The sequence below is a fragment of the Megascapheus bottae genome, chromosome 19, assembly GCF_031878675.1.
Source record: "Megascapheus bottae isolate mThoBot1 chromosome 19, mThoBot2.hap1, whole genome shotgun sequence".
In the NCBI taxonomy this organism is placed as follows: domain Eukaryota; kingdom Metazoa; phylum Chordata; class Mammalia; order Rodentia; family Geomyidae; genus Megascapheus; species Megascapheus bottae.
In genome coordinates, this window is record NC_143527.1 from 38,997,600 (window position 1) to 39,017,099 (window position 19,500).

The 19,500-nt window shown below is 35.5% G+C and overlaps 2 pseudogenes; one reads left to right on the forward strand and one right to left on the reverse strand.

Annotated features, from left to right (window-relative positions):
• Positions 1-15,002: 15,002 nt before the first annotated feature.
• On the reverse strand, positions 15,003-15,571 carry LOC150049873 (large ribosomal subunit protein uL22 pseudogene; annotated as a pseudogene).
• Positions 15,572-17,398: 1,827 nt separating this feature from the next.
• LOC150049874 (DNA-directed primase/polymerase protein pseudogene) lies at positions 17,399-18,321 on the forward strand (annotated as a pseudogene).
• Positions 18,322-19,500: the final 1,179 nt, after the last annotated feature.

The window sequence follows — 19,500 nt, forward strand, 5'->3', positions numbered from 1 at the left end:
CCTTTGAATGAGGAGGTGTGGTTCAGGTGGGAACAGTAGAGAATAAGTCAAAGGAGAAAACATGAGCAAAACTAAAGCAAGGAGGCCATGAGCTAATAATGAGACATCAGAGCCAATGGCGTGTTTTTTTTAATATTTTAATTGGTGATAAATATCCAGTACATTGTCTTGGGGCCTAAGAAGCTAATCAACATTTTTAATGGAAACACATGTATCTTCTAGAAATATTGATATTTTTATGCAAAATAGACTGAAGAGAAAGGAAACAAGAGTTAAAATGAACCATGGCGGTTTACTTCATCTGGAAAGGATGTGAATCTAATCTGTAAAATTAGCCAAGAGGAACTTGTGAATCAAACTATGACTGTGGTTATCATAATTGAAAACCTGGCCCCTAGCAAAATTCACTTACTTACTACAGTTATAGTCTTAGGTAAAGTAGTCTTAGGTAAACTAGTATTTATTTTGATTGTTTCATTGTGCTGACCTGGAAATTGGGGTATCATTAGTAATATATATTTTGCATACAAGTCCTAGAGACATTTTAGCAATTGGTATCACTACATTATTACTAAAAAGGAAAATCCATATTAAGCCTCAAATAAAGGATAATTGAGTCACATACTAAATTTGAAATGTTTTCAGAATATTCTCTAGAAAGTCTTTATTCTCAAGAAAAGTAGAAAGCTTTCAAAACCCAGCTCTCAAAAACCATCAAGGTATCATCCAGTCAATATTAGAAGGAGAATAAGGTTAAGATGGGCATGTGGGTATACTCTGTGGTTCAGAGGGAGAAGAAAGGAAGTAGAGGAAGCAGTAAAGGAAATCTGGGACTGGTGTATGAGAACAGAAATTGGGAAGGAACCCATGACTCCAAGAGTACAGAAATGTTGAAGAACAGAGGATGGCTCAACAGGACTAAAGGTGAGACTGAAGACCAGTAAAATGAGCTCTTTCACATGATAGAATAATGTTGGCAGAATGCAGAACATGTCAGGTGAGGAGTCAGTGGGTTAGAGAATGGAGACAGGTCATACCAGTGCCCCTCTCAGAAAATATGGCTATAATGATGGTGGTAGCTGTAGGAAAAGTACTTTGAAACACAAAATGGAAATATTGAAATGAAACTCCCCCCCAAAGCTGGGAATATGGGAAAGTGACCTTGTAAGAAAGAGTCATAAGGATTTCAGTGAAAAGAATAGTTTCATGGGAAGAAACAGGTTTCCACTGGAAATGAAAGGGATGTAAAGGCCAATAATCTTTCAAATTGGTGATATGAGAAGGGCCCTATATTTTCTCTAAAAAGCAGATCACACAATACTAAGGGGAGGAAGGAGTAATTTTGGCAAGTATATGAATGATCCTAAAGTAATAAGAGTTTCCCATGTAGGAAAAAAGGAGTAACTAAAACAATAGTCTATATGATTTCCATGCTGTACCTAACTGATGTAGGAAACCCTGAAGTTCCACGCATATAAATCTAATACATGTGTACCCATTGGGAGAGAGATGTTCTCTAGTTATGGGTGGTTAAAGAAATATAGCTGTATGTACTTTTTATTTTTATTTATCTCTGGAGATGTCATGAGATAGATGCTTTGCCTGCATTTCTTCACTTGATTTCAGTTAAGGTCTTAAACAGATGACTGTAAAAGCCAACCTACTCAGATACCCAGTTTCCAAAAGAGAAGCTAGTAGAATTTGTTTTTCTAGATCTTGGCTCTTAGTTATGCCTATAAATGCCCCAAGAGAGACTAATGCTGTTTCATGGAAATGAAAGTGAATCTCAAATTCCTTAAGCGTTACTCTTGCATATAAATGACTGTTGAAATTTATTCTCTAGTAAGTTTTCTCTACCATCTGGGATGGCTTCTGGCATTTGGAGTTACATTCCTGTTCCCAAGTCATGGTGGTTTGAGCCAACAAGAGATAAGGCCATCTGTAAATTAATAATTGCCATCCTTCTGTGACACTTTTGCCCAGCGTTTACAGTCATATCATTAACTGATTTAGTGAGTCTTGATTTTTTGATAAACATAAAGTTCTTGTAGATAATTGTTGCGTATTTCTAAATATGTGTGTGCCAGTACCAAGAAAAACGAATGTTCTATTTCTCACATGATAATTGATACAATTAGTTTTGGTCTGTTCTTTGTTCTGATCTTACATACAGCAAAGCTTGTAAATATTATTGTTAAAAAGTAAATGAATAAATATATACAATGTAATTGCAAGCCTTTTCTTTTTGCTTTTCCACAATTTTATTGCATCTAAGTATTTTCTTTTTAAATTTAATTTTATTTTTAGGGTATGTATAGAGAGAAGGGTCACCATTACATACATAAGGTAGTAAGTACATTTCTTGTGGGGCATTATCTTTGACATCCTTGTGGGACATTATCAAGATTTGGGCCAGAATCTTTCTATACTCTTAAATATACAGTAAATAGGATTGGTTATCTATAGAGAGAATGGGCTCATGGGGTAACTCAGCAAGGAATGTGTTACACATGGTATACATAGAACATGTTAAGAAAAAGTGACAAAAAGCCACATTCCACAAAATATGCAGATATCAATGTCATTACATATTTAATGATACTTTGCATAGGGAAATCACAAGTGGGATGAAAAGGTTTGCATGTGTAATAGGCATGCTTTGATTTATAACACATATTGTTCAGCTGTTAATTCCAATCTTTCTCATTTTAGAGCAATTTTACTCTGACTTTTCCACAGTACTATGTAAAGAGGTAGCTTATTCAATAACAATGCTCCAAGTTTCCTAACTCATCTCCTCTGCATGCTTAATAATCAATGTTATTCCATTTCATATGTTATTTTTTTTATATTTGACCCAGAGAGTACAGGAGAAGTTGTCAAAAAAAAGTGCTTCCCACAATGGCTGAAAAGCTATGTGTACACGGCCGTACAGGATGAAATTAAGTGAAATGAACTCCAGGATAAGAAAAAAAAGTGATTTATCATTGTGGTGGTTCTTTTTAATATACTGTGTGAAGTTATTTCCTTACTCTTCATTTGTTTGCTTGCTTATTTGTTTATACCTTATGGTTTATCCCCTGCTGTTGCTATAGCTGATTGTGGTACTGGGTATATTGTATATACATTTATTTGTGTATCTGAATCAGGGAAGGGAAGTGGAAAGACAAGATGATGAGAAACAAAGGACAAAGGATGAATCCGTGTAACAGTGATATTCATAAGATAATATGTTAGAAATGAACTTTACAACTTGGAAGGGGGTAGGAGGAGGGAAAGTGGGAGAAAAACATGGGAAGGGGTAACAATGTTCAAGTAATATACTCACTACCTTATAAATGCAACTATAACCCTTATATACATCACCTGACAGTAAAATATTTTTTAATAATTTTTTAAGCGCTCTATTCAATGGCCTTATGGTAGAGTGCTTGCCTAGCATGCATGAAGACTGGGATTCAGTACAACATACATAGAAAAAAAGCCAGAAGTGGTGCTGTAGCTCAAGTGGTAGAGCTCTAATCTTGAGAAAGCCTAAGGACAGTGCTCAGGCCCTGAGTTCAAGACCCAGGACTGGCAAAAAAAAAAGTTTTCCATTAATGTTGGGCCTAGGATAATTTTGGTCAAGGTTTGAATTAGCATGGCTCCAAGCCAGACCTGCTGTGTCCTGCAAGTAGTACTTGAAAAATTATTCAATATTGACATGGATTAAATTATGTCAGTTTTGCCACAACTACCAGTTTGACGTCAGCAGGTAAAGCAAAAAAGTTACCTGTTTATGCACATCATTATAAGTTGTGCCCTAAACTTAAAGGACATACACCTGGAAACATAAAAGTGAAGTTTGACAAAGTCACTGATAGAATGCACAAACAAAAATTTCCACAAAGATACAGCATATCTAAGCATTCAATAATTTATGTGTAAAGCACAGCATCCAACAATATGCCTAATATGAGTTCTTATGAAATGCATGTTGGAAACATTTACCAAAAAGCATTCCAGGCACTACACACACAAAAAAACCCCAAGTATCAGTGAATTTTAAAAAATGAAATCTTGTTTACAGGATATGGAAACAAGAGCTTAATCTTGTTTGATTGTTATTCTTAATGTACTATGTTATTTCTCTTCTCTTTTGTTGCCCTTTAGTTAATCTCATATTGTTACTGAATCTAACTTTGTTACCTGGCATATTGTATATACCTTTATTTGCTTATTTAAATAGGAAAGGGAAGGGGGGAGGGATGGGGGGAGAGAAATGGGGACAAAACATGAGAAGGGGTATCAATGTGTGAGAAGTAATGCACCTACTATCTGATAAATATAACTGTAACCCCTCTATACATTACAATTAAAAATAAATTTAATTTAGAAAATTGAAATAAATTATCTCAGATATTTGTGAAATAACCTATAACTTAATAATAGAGAAACCTCACAAATGTATGGAAATTATGTAGTATATTCAAAATAATCCATGGGTCACAGAAGTAATCAAAATGGAAAATTAAAAGTGTTTGAACTTAGGTGAAATGTGATATATGCTTGTAATCTCAGCTGTTTGGGAGACAGAGATAGAGAATAGGGATTCAAGTTCAGCCAGGGATAAAATGTTAGCAAAACCCTATATAAAAACCATGCCATGAGCTGCACTCTGGTGGCTCACGCCTGTAATCCTAGCTATTGACAGGCTAACATCTTAGGATCCTAGTTCAAAGCCAGCCTGGGTACTAATGTCCGTGAGACTCTTATTTCCAATTAACCAACAGAAAACTGGAAATGGCGGTGTGGCTCAAAGTGACAGAGTGCTAGCCTTGAGCCGAAGAGCTGAGAGACAGGGCCCAGGCCCACAGTTCAAACCCCACGACTGATAAAAACAAAAACCACAACACACACATACACACACACACACACACACACACACACACACACACACACACACACACACACACACACACACAAACCAAACCAGAACTCAGGAGCTGGTGTCTCACCACTGTAATAGCAGCTATTCAGGAGGCTAAGTTGAAGCCAAACCAGGCAAAAAAGTCCTTGGAATACTTACCTGCAACAAATTACTGAAGCTAAACAAAACAAAACAAAAGACCTAAAGTATAAGTGGTAGAGTGCTCCTCCTGAGCAAAAAGAAGCTCAGGGACAGTGCCTAGGGCCTGAGTTCAAGCCAAAGGTCCAGCAACAAATGATATGTATCGACATATGAAAGAAAAAAACAAGGTTATGTTTTCCCGTTTTCCCCCTTCATGACTTTTTTGTTTTCCTGACCTTTTATTGTATTTGTTAGTTTATCTGTCTTTGGGAGCGTGGGAGAGGTACAGAAAGGAATGGGACAGAAAAACTGGCAGAGAGCAAGGGAAGAGAGGTGACATTGTTCAAAAAGAACATTACCTGACTTATGTAACTGTAACTGCTTTGTACAACACCTTTATAATAACTGGTTTCTTTTTAAAATACCAAACCAGGCTTGGTAGGGCACACCTGTCAATCTCTCCAGGTGGGAAGTAAAAGCGAAGGATAGCTGATATGATTTGCCAGATAAAGCAAAATCCTACTTAAAAATCAAACTAAAGCAAAAAAAAAATGCTGGAGGTGTAAATCAACTATGAAAAGGGCTTGCCTAGCAAGCAAAAAGTTCTGAGTTCAAACCCTAGTACATACCCCTCCAAAAGAAGTTTAAAGTGGAAATTAATTGAGAATGTCTTAGAAGGAGATCATAATAGCCCAATCACTAAGTACATAGGACCATATATAATGACAGGTATCAAAATGAACTATAAGAAATGCAAACAAGAGTTTCTATTGACCTTCCTGTCTTAGTTTTCTGTACCCTTTGTCTTGTATATAAACTTATCAGATCTGTGGTAGGGAAAAGGAACTACAGAAACAGCAGGACAAAGGATGAACTAATGAAACAATGATACTCATTAGACAATATGTTGGAAATGAACTTTACAATTTAGGGAAGGGAAGGGGAGAGGGGGTAAGTTGGGGCAATGAGGGAAGTGGTAACTGCAAAGACAAATGTACTCATAAGCCTTAGAAATATAACTGTACCTCCCCTGTTCATCACCTTTAACAATAAATATTTTTAAAAGAATGTGATAGAATACTTGAATTAATGAGCAAACTTCTGTATATGAGAATAAATTCAATTCCTTTTTTCTTTATTTTTCTATTTTTTATTGTCATAGTGATGTATAGTGGGGTTACAGTTATATTTATACAGTAATGGGTATATTACTTCTTGAATATCGTTACCCTTTTAAGGCTAAATTCAGCTATTATGACCAATATAAAGCAATAGAAAAGAAAATATTGACATTATATAATTTATATTTGCATTAAAAATGAATGCCTAGAAATGGAGTTGGCAAAAGTACATTTATAGAGAAAATTCCGAGACTCTGTTGAGATACAAACCTAAATTCATGAAATGCATATAATTCATGTAATATTCACTCTGCTTTAAAGGTATATGATATAATTAAAAAGGACAAGAATATATTTGTAAAATAACATCTTGATGAAATACAAGTCACATTGATCTCACAGTGATTTTCAGATAAATGATATTAAGCCAATTAGGTTGTGCTTCTGCATTAGAATAGTTTTACAAAATAATAGACTAGCTTCAGTGGAAAAATGCGCTTTAGGGTGAGAAATGAAATCTGATAAATTTCTGCTCTCCAGAGGTTTTATTTCTTTTGAAGCATTTCTTGTTATTTCTCATAGCCTACCAAAAAGTAAGATAGATTCAAGTTTCCTTCTTAACATTTCATTTAGACACAAAATTTTTATAAATCTAAAGAAACCACATATACTGCAAAATGATAATTAAACAAAATGTAAATGAATTCAAAATAATTGAAACAAAACAATTTTCATAGTAAGAAAAGTAAATTTATATACAAAGTATCCTACATCTATGTGCCTTATTTTCTAGGTATTGCAAATATATCATTTCAAATTTAAAGATATGAAGTGGTATTTGGGGGTATATTTCAGAAATATAAAATTGAAAATTTCTAAAAAGTAACAACTCATGGAAAAGTTCATGCATCTACCTTTTGCTTTAAGCTTAGACTTGTTAATGATATTACATTACAAGGCCAAAATGAAATGACTCTGAAGGCATTTTGAAATGCAAGACCTAAACACAATCTAATGTAATCATGAGCATTTCTTTTCCCTTGAAAAGACCTTACAAGTTAAGAATTGGGTAATTTGTATGTGGTCTATTGAATAAATTCCCAGGAGTAAGATTGCTCGGTCATAGCAAAGCTCTCTATTTATTCTTTTGAAGAACCTCCATATTGCTTTCCAGAGTGGTTGAACAAATTTACATTCCCACCAACAGTATAGTAGAGTTCTTTTTTAGCCATATCCCTCTCAGCATCTGTTGTCGTTTATTTGCTTGATAACATCCAATCTAACTGGAGCAAGATGGAATCTCAATGTTTTGATTTGCAGTTTTTATGGTCAGAGTTGTTTACTGTTTCTTCATTCTTCACGCATCTATTGGTCATTCTTACTTCTTCTTCTGAGAGATCTCTTTGGAAGTCTTTTGCTCGTTGATTGGGTTGTTGATAGATCACAAACAAAGTCATACTAAAGCTACCATTGTTCATTACAGCATTGTTTATCATAGTCAAGATATGGCCCCTCAGTGGATGAATGGATCAAGAAAATGTGATATAGATATATAGATATATATATATACACACACACACACACACACACACACACACAATGGATGGGGAAAATTATATTAAGTGAAGTAAGCCAGACCCAAATAAACATCGTTTGCATGGTTCCCCTCATTATGGGAACTAATATGTGTCTATAAATCTACAAGTAAACACACTGGGTGATAAAAGACAAAAAAAATTACACTTGGACTTGGACATTGTAAATTACACAGGTCTCTAGACATTCACACAGTCGGACCAGAGCTGGTTATTCCTAGGAGATGATCACAAAAGCTCAATATCTATGTGCATATGATCATATACAATGATATTTATCAAAATGCACTTCAAAAGACAGAAGGACAGGAATGTTCTCTTTTGTTTTCTTTCCCTTTTTCCTTGTTTGTTAAGTTTATCTGTCTTGGGGAGGGTAAGGGAGATAGACATGCTTAGCTAAAGGGTGAAGAAGCACTGCAGTGATATGCACTAGACACTGTTGAAACTGGGAGGAATCAAGAAAGGGTAAAAGTGTTCAAAAAGAAACACTCAATTCCTGACTTACGTAAATGTAAACCCTCGGTAATTGCCTTTATAATAACAATGTTTTGGGAGGAAGAAAGAATTGGTTGGCTTTCATGTCATAACCTGTAATAATTAGTCCGGGTCACACTCAACTCAGTGGTGGTGGTGATCCTACTCAATATGCATTCCCTGTGTCATAAGAATGGTACGGATGCCTATTGACTAGCTTAGGAAACTTTCAAAACATGATGAACATTTACAAGTGGCCTTATGTCCATTTCCCAATCATATTTCCAAAGCAAAATTGTTTTCAATACTTTGCCTGTGAAAAACATTTTGAAAAAAATAATAAAAACAAAGAAAACCAAACAATCAAAAATCATTACCTGTATGGCTATCATGGGAAACTTACAGTTCCTACGCTGTGTTGTTTATCACTAAATTTCTGGCTGTTAATGGTACTCTTTTACCTGACAAACTATTGGCTCTATTTCACTTCTCTTGTCTGTCCAATAACTTGGGCAGATGAGCTGTGACTTATCTGGCTTTTATGGCCTCCTGAAATCTGAAAATTCAGCACATCAAAGCTTTGTGGGAGATTTGTGTTTAAAAGGCCAGGTTCTCCAAAGAACATTGATTTCTGAAAGCATAGAAACCTTACTACACTTTCTTAAGCCCTAATTTTTCTTTCTGAAAAACACCTTTTATGACTTTATTTCAAACCAAGTCCTTTGATGCTAAGCTATGTCAGTAGCACAACAATAGAGTGGCCACGTCTTTTAAAGAAGCTATAGATTTACTCAATGTATTAGATAATACTGTATCGGGTACTTGATGTGAACCACTCAAAGGTAAAGAAAGATTTCCACATAATCTTGTACACAGTACCATGATATATGATATAAAGATAAGAAGTACAAAAATTACTCTTAAAGTCCTTCCTCCTTCATGCCTCCTTTACTAACTATAAAATAAATTGAGGATCAATCCTGTATATCCTTTTAATTATCTTTATTTGTGAGGTGCACCAAAACTGTTCAGTATTCATATTACCTACCAAAGAAATTGGACTTCAATAAATTTGGTAACTATTTACTTCCACAAACAAACAGCAATTTAAAACTATAACAATTATTAAGTGTTTTATTACCAATGATAAATGTCTTTTTTTATTCTAGATGGGACAGATGTAGATAGATAAATAAAAAGTAATTGAAATTGGCAATTATGTTCTTTAGCATATAGTCCTAGTAAATCTCAATGGGTCAGACTGAAAATCATTTTCATCTCCTCTGGAATGTAAATAATTTTATTAAAATATTTATTAATTGTTTTCACAGTAATTGCAACTTGTCCCTTCGGAGTTAAACGCTAATGCTGAAAAATTGTAAATAATACTTATTGTTTTGAAAAGTAATCATATAAGGTTTCCCTAAATAGTTCGTGGCATGCTGTATGAATCTGACTTTTAAGAAGAAACTGCATTGATAATATAATCCAAATCAATATTAATGCTGGCTTGCAAATAAGATATTACCATCTTTTTCAAACCTCCTCCAGTGAGGACAATATAGGATAAGTTTTGAGCTGGAGGTAAAGTAAAACTTTTCCTCTGACCAGGAAACTGACAGCATAGGCACAAAGGTAACAAGTAACAGAATGCTGCAACCACAAATTTTTGAGGAGTCTTTCTTAATCTTCGAAAACCATACAGTAATTTTCTTTTTGGACACAAAATATGTATGCTAGCAAATATTATTTAAGAACACACTCTATGTGTTTTATGTATTATCAAATGACTACTACTTAAAATGAGCCTTTACTTTTTCATAGAATTGTATATTCACCATTGAAAATTGCTTTACGGAACTGGGAATGTAGCTCAGTTGAGTAGTACCTTGAATATATGAGGCTCTGAATTTGATTCCTAGGACTAGAAAAGAGAGAAAGGAAAGAAAGGGAAGGGAAAGGAAAGGAAAGGAATGAACAATAAAAGAGAGAAATAGAGGACAAAAGAAGGAAGGACGAAATGAACGAAGGAACTTGAAATAACAAACTAGTTATTTAGAATTATATTTAGCAATGGCTTTCTCTAAAACAAACAAGTGAATATGCTGTAGAGAATTAGTCTTTTGGGGGGTATCAGCAAAATTTGAACTATCAAAAATTATAAAACTTACATGTCTGACCATGTACTTAATAACTTAATTGAAAAGATTATTCTCTTTATATTAAATAATGAATTGTATCACTCTCTGAACAATTGCATAGGTCACTGATTCAGTATTTTTCATAGGGCCACAATGTGATATAAAATGATTAACTGATTTTTCAACCCTGTATAATTATAGCTTACTTGGTATGACCTTCTAGATATGAAGTGCCTGATGAGACCCTAAAGCTGCTGCAGAGAGAGCTTAAGTTGTTCTTTGTTCTTTTCACCATCTTCATTGAAATCCTCTATTGTCTTATAATGATTCTAATAATTAATCATTTGAATTCATATCCATGATTTGAACTTTTCATGTATACTGCTTTCTCTCTAATACTTTTCTTTGCAATCTCCTTTTTGAGCATTGACAATGAATCTGGATTGTAATAAGCTTTCATATGTGTATCCACATGTACAATTTACTAGGTTGTAAATATATGGGTACAGAGATTTTCTTTGAGTGTGCATGGCAATTACACCCCAATAAATTGTTTTAAAACATCATTTGTAAATTATTTCACTGTTCAGAGGGAATTTGTCTTAGATTTTTGAATTTTAGTTCTATCTTAGTTTTCTTCCTCAAATGCATCATAATTTAGAGTATCATCATCATCATCATCATCACCATCATCATAATCTTTTTGACACAGACTATCTCTGTAACCTATAATTAATTCTCAAGCCCCAGCTAGATAGTGGTGGGATTTACAGGCATGTATCACCATGTTCAGTTCACTATTATTAACTTGGTACTGGATATCAAACCCTGGCCTTGTATATACTAAGCAAGCACTCTTCCACAGAACCATGTCTCCAGAGTATCATTCTTTTCTTTTTTAATATAAAATCAGTATTTGCTGAATATGATCCATATGTTTATAAGGCTCCTATTACCCTTCTCTTTCTGCATAAATCAATACCTTTAACTCTGAGCGAACAAAGTAATGAAGTTCTTCCAGTATAAATCTAAATTTTCACATTTTATTAGACAGAACACACTTTTAGTCTCACCATCATTACTGAGTGGAATTAAGGCATATTTGATCAGGGTTAGGATGTGATATTGCTTATTCTGGGAACAGAGGGAGTAAACCCTTCTTCGTGGATTTGTTGCATGCAGTTTTGGACAAGTATAGTGAAAAAATGAGTAAAATTCAAACAGAAAAAAAAACAATTTAATTCCTGTATGTGCACTACATAGCTCAGTTCATGCAGAAAAGTTCTGAGTCTTGTATTATCATACTTGTGTCTAAGTTGTGGCAGGATCTGCTGAGTGTTTCCTTACCCTTAATTCTGTGAAAAGCAGCCTCTTCACAAGCAAATGGTATTATAAAAAGGAAGGCAAAGGTGTGCAGAGATAGCTAGCTAGCTAGATAGCTAGATAGCTAGCTAGCTAGCTAGATAGATAGATAGATGCATAGATACATAGATACATAGATAAATACATAGATACATAGAACAGAAACTTACAGTTGTTGACACATAAAGAAGCCCTTCCCTTTAACTCCACCTCTTTCCAGTATGCTTCACAGATTTATTTATATAACCTGATCCTATCTGGCTATGTATACCCTGAATAATTTGTAATAGCTTTGTTTTTAAAAAAAAAACCTGAAAAGTTATTCCACTGTTTTTCCATTTTATATAAAGTGTGTTTTTAGACTTAAAGACTTACAATCTTCTCTGAAGAAATAAGAATGGCCTATAGACACATGAAGAAATGCTCCAAATCTCTGACCATAAAAAGAAATGCAAATCGAAACAACTTTAAGGTTCTACCTTACTCCAGTTAAAATGGCCATGATCAAGAAATCTAATAACAACAGATGCTAGAGGGATGTGGCCAGGAGGGATCACTGCTACACTGTTGGTGGGAGTGCAAACTCATTCAACCACTATGGAAAGCAGTTTGGCAGCTCCTCAAAATACTAAACATAGAGCTCTGCTATGACCCAGCAATTTCATTACTTTGCATTTACCCAACCTTCCAGAAGCAAGGAAATACTAAAGCCTTTAGCACAACTATGTTCATTGCAGCACTATTTACCATAGCAAAAATATGGAACCAACCCAGATGCCCCTCAGTTGATGATTGGATCAACACGATGTGGTACTTATATGCAATGGAATTCTATGCTGCTCTCAGAAAAAAACATCACCCCATTTGTAAGGAAAAAATTATATTAAGTGAAGTAAACCAGACTCAAAGGAACATGGGTTCAATGGTGTCCCTCATTTGTCATAATCAGTAGAAACCTTGGGCTCTCCTAGCAGAGATTTACAATAGAACAAAACCTAGATACATAAGGCCAGATAGTATGACAGTAACGGAAAGGACCTCCAGGATATAGAAATAAAAGCCATATAATGAGTGATTGTTGTCCTTAATGGACTGTGTTATCTCTCATCTCTTTTGCTATCCCTTGGTTATCTCATATTGTTACAGTATTTTATCATGTTTTCTGATATATTGTACATATGTTTATTTGGTTATTTGAAATAGGATAGGGAAGGGGGAAAACAAGATGAGGGGTAGTGGGGGGGGAGGGAAATGGGGACCAAGACATGAGAAAGGGTATCAATGTTTGTGAAGTAATGCACCTTCTATCTGGTGAATATAATGTAACCCTTCTATTAATTACAATAAAAAGATATGGAAAAAACAAATTTAAAAAATAAAAATAAAGAATATTTTCAAAGTGTGGAGCCTAATTAGTAAGCACTCAAATTCACCAAGTGGTTCTAAAGGTCTAGCTCATTAATGATTTAAGAAGAATTTGTATCAAGCTAGAAGACACTTCTATTTTAAATAAATTACACATGATCTTATAATTTGGGTTTTATGGTTTTAATTGAATGTTTGAACCATTTATAATGTCACAGTCTTTGAGGATGAACTTAATAATTGCCATTTAAAAATTTCTCAGATTATTCTGTAAGATTCAAGTGCATTGGGGGTGTCAACTTTTGTTTCTTATTTTAATATAAGGTTTAGCCTTTGGGGAACAACAGCTCAAAACAGCTGGTTCTAACTTTCCTGAAAGTACATTATTTCATTTTTCTTAAGAACTGGATACATGGTGGACATTTGCCCCTAAAATAAAATGTTACAATGCTGCATGAGGTCAATTTTCACAGTAACAAATAACATAACTAGGCAAATAACAATTTCCAGACTGAAAGGACCTCTAGGATATAGAAACAAAAGCCATATAATGAGTGATTGTTGTCCTTAATGTACTATGTTATCTCTCATCTCTTTTGCTGTCCCTTGGTTATCTCATATTGTTACTCTATTTCACTTTGTTATCTGATATATTGGATATATTTGTATTTGGTTATTTGAAATTGGATAGGAAAGGGGGTAAAACAAAATGAGGTTGGGGGTGGGGAGGAGGGAAATGGGGACCAAGACATGAGAAAGGGTATCAATGTTTGTGAAGTAATGCACCTTCCATCTGGTGAATGTAATGTAACACTTCTATTAATTACAATAAAAAATATATGGAAAAAATAATACACACTGTAATCCTAGGGATATAGGAAGCCAGCCCTCAGCAAAAGGTAAAGAGCCTAACTGAAATGTAGCTACCACAGAAACTTATACCTGGGGGCATGACTTTGATGGTAGAGCACTTGCTTAATAAACAGGAGGCTTTGGGCTCAAACCTTAAATCTACAGTAAAAGTAGATTAAATAAAATTTAATTTCCAAAGGATAACTTCTCTAGATTGATTTAAGAAGCCAGTAAGGCCATTGTTATCCAAAGATTTTAATTCTTAGAGCCAGAGAGTCCTTAAAACTCAGTAAATTGGCCTCAACTTTTTTTTAAGTGAATATACAATTTATTATTTAACATTCAAACTTCATTAAGACATGTGCAATATGGCAATTTTACTGGGAGTTTAACCCTACCTACGATATGATTGCTTGCTGGGGTTTTAGCAACAGGGTCCATTTCACTTAGCACTAATTACTTTATTGAATAAATACAATACCAAACAAACTGCATTCAAATGCTTTCTAAAAAAAATCAATTTTAAAGGCCTTTCTATTCAGGCTGAGAAACACAGTAAAGGCAGATATGCTAGTTTAACATAATTGGCCGATTTTATACAGCTCATATCTTTTAGTCCACAAGTATATTATTAAATGATAGAGAACATCTAATACAACCATTTCTACAGAACTAGGAAATAAGTTTCTAAGAAAGAAAGATTTTACAGACCCCATCTTTTATACCCACCCCAACAGTCTAACTCTAAAGAGGATGAAGCCAATGACTTTCCTCACAGAGCTCACGACTAATGTCGCTTTGCTATCGAAATCTGTATTTCTGATCCGTAATGAGCATTGAGACAAGATTCAAATATTCCCAAAGAAGCACAATGCACGTTGTGGTCGCCTATTCAGCAACAGCGAGCACTGCATTCAAAACTCTCATCCCAGGAATTAAATAAGGTCAGCCACATTCATGGGCATTTCCTCCATCAACTTTTTTTTTTTTTTATAAAATAATGAAACCAACATTCATTTATTTGCATTTATTTTTTGCTAAATTTATTCTCGTGCCATAAGTTTTTGTTTCTTCAGTTTCTTTTGGGATACCTTTTTCTTCTGTGCAACTTCCTCTTCTGGTTTAGGAACAATTTGCTTCTTTTCAGTAAGGATTATCTTAATGTGGCATGGGGAGCTCATGTATGGGTTAATCCTACCATGAGCTCTGTAAGTTCGGTGGCGCATCTTGGGTGCTTTGTTCACCTGGATGTGTTCAATGACCAGGGAGTCTACATCTAAACCCTTCAGTTCAGCATTACTCTCTGCATTCTTAAGCATGTGCAGCAGAAACTCAGCACTCTTTTTGGGCCACCGATCCTGTGTCCAACCCCACTGTTTGGCTGGGCATACCTGCCATCTCCACCATTGTAACGCGGAAATGGCACACATTGCTTCTTTAATGTTACATCTTTCAGATACTTTGTAGCTTTCCGGATATGCATACCCTGGATGGCCTGGGCTGGTTCTCTGGTGTTCTTAAAGTGACCACGAAGATTTGAGCCTCTTGACTTGCAGGATTTTGTGGGGTTTTCTGGGTCTAGAGAGTAGCGAACCATTTTCACAGGTCACCTCAGGCTGCTTACAGGAAGAGTGGCCTCAGCTTTTAAACAGCAAAGTAGCAGGTATATGGAAGTATTTAATTTTTTTTTCACTTGTAGTTGTTAAGGACCAGAATTCCCCTAAAGAACAAAGGGAAAAGCAAGATCAGGTCACCCTTCATGGCTATGACATGGATTCCAGTGTCCAGGATTCAAGGAGTTCATTGTTAAATCACCTGGGAAGAAAAAGAAAGTAAATAGACACTGATGGCTAGTCAAGAGGCTGAGATCGGAGGATTAGGGTTCAAAGGCAGCCAAGTCAGAAAAGTCTGTAAGATCTCATCTCTAAAAATAACCAACAAGCCAGGCACAGGTGGCTCATGCCTATAATCCCAACTACTCATGAGGCTGAGAACTAAGGATCATGGTTTGAAGCCAGCCTGGGCAGGAATAAATAAAACACTCAGAAAACGTCAGAAGTGGTGCTGTGGCTTTTAGTGATAAACTACTAGCATATCAAACAAGCCAAGCCAAGCAAGTACAAAGGCCTGAGTTCAAACCCCAGTACCAAAAAAGACAAAAACAAAAACAAAAAGTGGAGTTTTGAAGTCTGGATACCACCATTTTCTGAGGACACACCAGCCTTTGCCCCTGATACGGAATTCTGGAGTGGTAATTTATAGAAAGCTTATGTGATACTGGATTTATGCTCTTCATACTTCTGAACCAAGGATGGCAAAATAAGAAGCAAAACTGAAGCAAATTGAAAAACTAGCATCTCAGTATGAGAGAAAACCATTGTCCACTGTGTATAGGCCAAAATTGTCCAAGCCAGAAGAACCACCTTCCATGTAGAAGCTATTTCATGGACAGAGTCAAGCTTTTGATTTTGTTAAAAGCTGTAAGGAGAATGTTCAAGTATTTGCTTTATAATGCAAAGTAGGAGAAAGAACAGAGTATTTACATTGTAACAAGTTATACTCAACTTTGGTTTGACTATAAATTTTGCAAAACTCTTTCTTGCTGTTATGAAGTTATTCCTGAAAATGCTGTGTGTAAGCTTTATTTTGATTTGGAGTTTAGCAAGTCAACCAATCCAGGAGTTAATGGAAAAAAAATGGTTGCATTACTTATAGAACATGCTTGTGAAGCACTTCAGGAGTTGTATAGTGTTTACTGTTCAGCTGTATACATGCTCAGTCTCAATTCTAACAGAGGAAAATGTTAGCCACCATTTGATATTTCATCTCCATGATAAGGCCTTTAAAGATAGCATTCATGTCGATAATTTTGTGAGAAAAAATTTTCAGCCTGCTCTTTACTTGTCAAAGAAGGTGACAGAGATAATGAATGATGAATTTTCCCAATTTTCTGAAGCACCATTAAAACAAGGAATTTCCTTTTTAAAAAAATGTTCACAGGGCCGGGAGTTTGGCCTAGTGGTTAAAGTGCTCGCCTAGCACGCATGAAGACCTGGGTTCGATTCCTCGGTACCACATACCTAGAAAAAAGCCAGAAGTGGTGCTGAGGCTCAAGTGGTAGAGCTCTAGCCTTGAGAAAGTCCAAGGACAGTGCTCAGGCCCTGAGCCCAAGCCCAGGACTGGCAAAAAAAAAATGTTCACATATTAGGATAAAGGAGAGAGCTGCATATTGAATTCAGAAAAACTGGAGAAGTTATGCAAAGTGACCCTGACCTTTCATTTTTATTTATTTATTTTTTGTGGCTCCAGATCAGGAAGTTTTATGGCTGACATGCAATAATTTTGTAATACAAAAATATGTCTTTATACAAACTTTTTGTGACTTTTTCCATTTTGTTTTGTTTCTTTACAACAGGACTTCTCTCAGTGTGTGGCACCATGAGGGCAGAACCAACCTCCTCTCCTCTGCTTCGCCAGTGGTCTTTCCTTTTTAATTGTGAAGAAGAAAAGCATCTTTGTGTGGATCTAGGAGTGTATACAAGAAACAGAAACTTCCAATTATAAATCATCAAAAATAGGAAAGTCTGTGGCTTTGGAGCTTGCTGAAGACAACAAATTTTTCCTAAACAGCCAAAAAATGTTTCTGAAGAAAATCAATATTTCCTCTCTTCCTTGGACAGCAATGTCCAGCAATGTCAGATACTTTAAGAATTCTTACATATGACACACCCCAGAAGACAGGAAAGAGAAGGGGATATTTTCACAGTATTAGTACTTCAGTGGAAACACTGGAAGGTTTTCTGTATTCACCATATCCCAAAGTTGATCAGTTTGTTCTCTCTTTGGTGAACAGAAATGACATTACAGGAGGAATTCAGCCCTGGAACTACTTTTTCCCAGAAGAGTTACTGGTTTATGACATTTGCAAGTACCACTGGTGTGAAAACATTGGGAGAGCCCACAGGAGTAATAATATCATGATTCTGGTTGATCTGAAAAATGAAGTTTGGTATCAAAGATATCCTGATCCTGTATGTAAAGCAGTAAACTTCAAATCCGACTGCTTTCCATTGCCTGCAGAAGTCAGTCTCCAGTTTCTTCTCAAAGAAGAGGAAGAGGTTATAGCAGATGACACAGGCAACAAGAAACTTACGACTCCTCATGCGGTGTCACCCGGTAAGCCAGCAGCAGCAGGTGTATCTCTTGATGCTGACTGGGACAGTGGCAGTGATGAAGCTAACTTGTTAGAAGCGGCTGAAGATGCTGAACTAGCTGACATTGCAGAGAACAGTCTTCTCAGTTACAACAGTGCAGGGGATGAGATTCCAGATGAACTGATTATAGAAGTCTTACAAGAGTAAATACACAATATTTCCATAATTAGACTATCATTTGCCTTAAGTCTGTGACTTGTCATAACATCATCCACTAGGGCTGGGGTTTGAGCTTAGTGGCAGAGAAATTGCTGAGCATGAATAAGGTCTTGGGTTCAATCCCTAGAACTAAAACAAACAAACAAATAAACAAAGCAACTCTCCATTAAATTATATTTACTTATCATTAAACCTGATTACATCAACAAAATTTTATTACAGTTTTACAATGTTTCTTACTTAAATAAACCAGTTTGCTTTAAAATTCAAAACAAAAGTGGAGGAAGCAAATATAATAAAGATAACTAGAACAGAGTTCATTACAAGCTTCAAATCATCATCCTTTCTAGCACCACACAGTGAAGGGCAAGCAAAAAGGCACCGGAGAGTTCACTAATTTAATTTGTGACAAGAAATCATGTGCTGTATGAAAGAGAACAAAGCTGGCACGGAATCTCCATTTCTGCCTCCAGAATCCATGTGAATTGTTGGTGTAGCTAAGTCAGATGTTCCTAAACAGGTGATGAGTCTTGACCAGGAAAGCAAGGCTGTGAGAAGAAAGGAAGGCCTGTGCTCTGCTCTGGTTTCACCTCATGATACAGACTCTCCTTGGAAGTGTGAGGGTTTGTCTAGAAACAAATCCTCTGTAAACCAAAGGCCCTCTGAAGATGAGACAGAACTGGAACCCACTACTGAATCATGGAATTCGAAGAGAAATTTGAATGAAAGTATCAGTGATTCAGGTGTGTGTAGGTTGTTAATCGGATATTTTTTATATTCAAATGTATCCAGAATGTTTTAATTATTCATCTGCATGAGACTAAGCTGATAAATTGAGAGAAATTATTCATGTTTTTGATGATAAAGCCCAGTTATATGAAGCCTTCATACCAGTTGTATTTCCCCATGGTTTCTTTTTTTAAATTCTAACAGGAAGTTAGACTTATTTTTGAAGGTGGTAAGCCAGTTACATCTGACTCATTTGCTCCTTCCCTTTTGCTGCACCTAGAAAGTGGTGTGTGTGTGTCACTAACAGAGTCACACGTAAGTGTATGGGAAGTATGTCAAGTCATCAATACCTGAAATTATTTTTATCTAATATCCCAATAAATTAGGCAATTGAAGAAAAATAGACAAGTGGTATTATATCAAACTAAGCAGCTATTT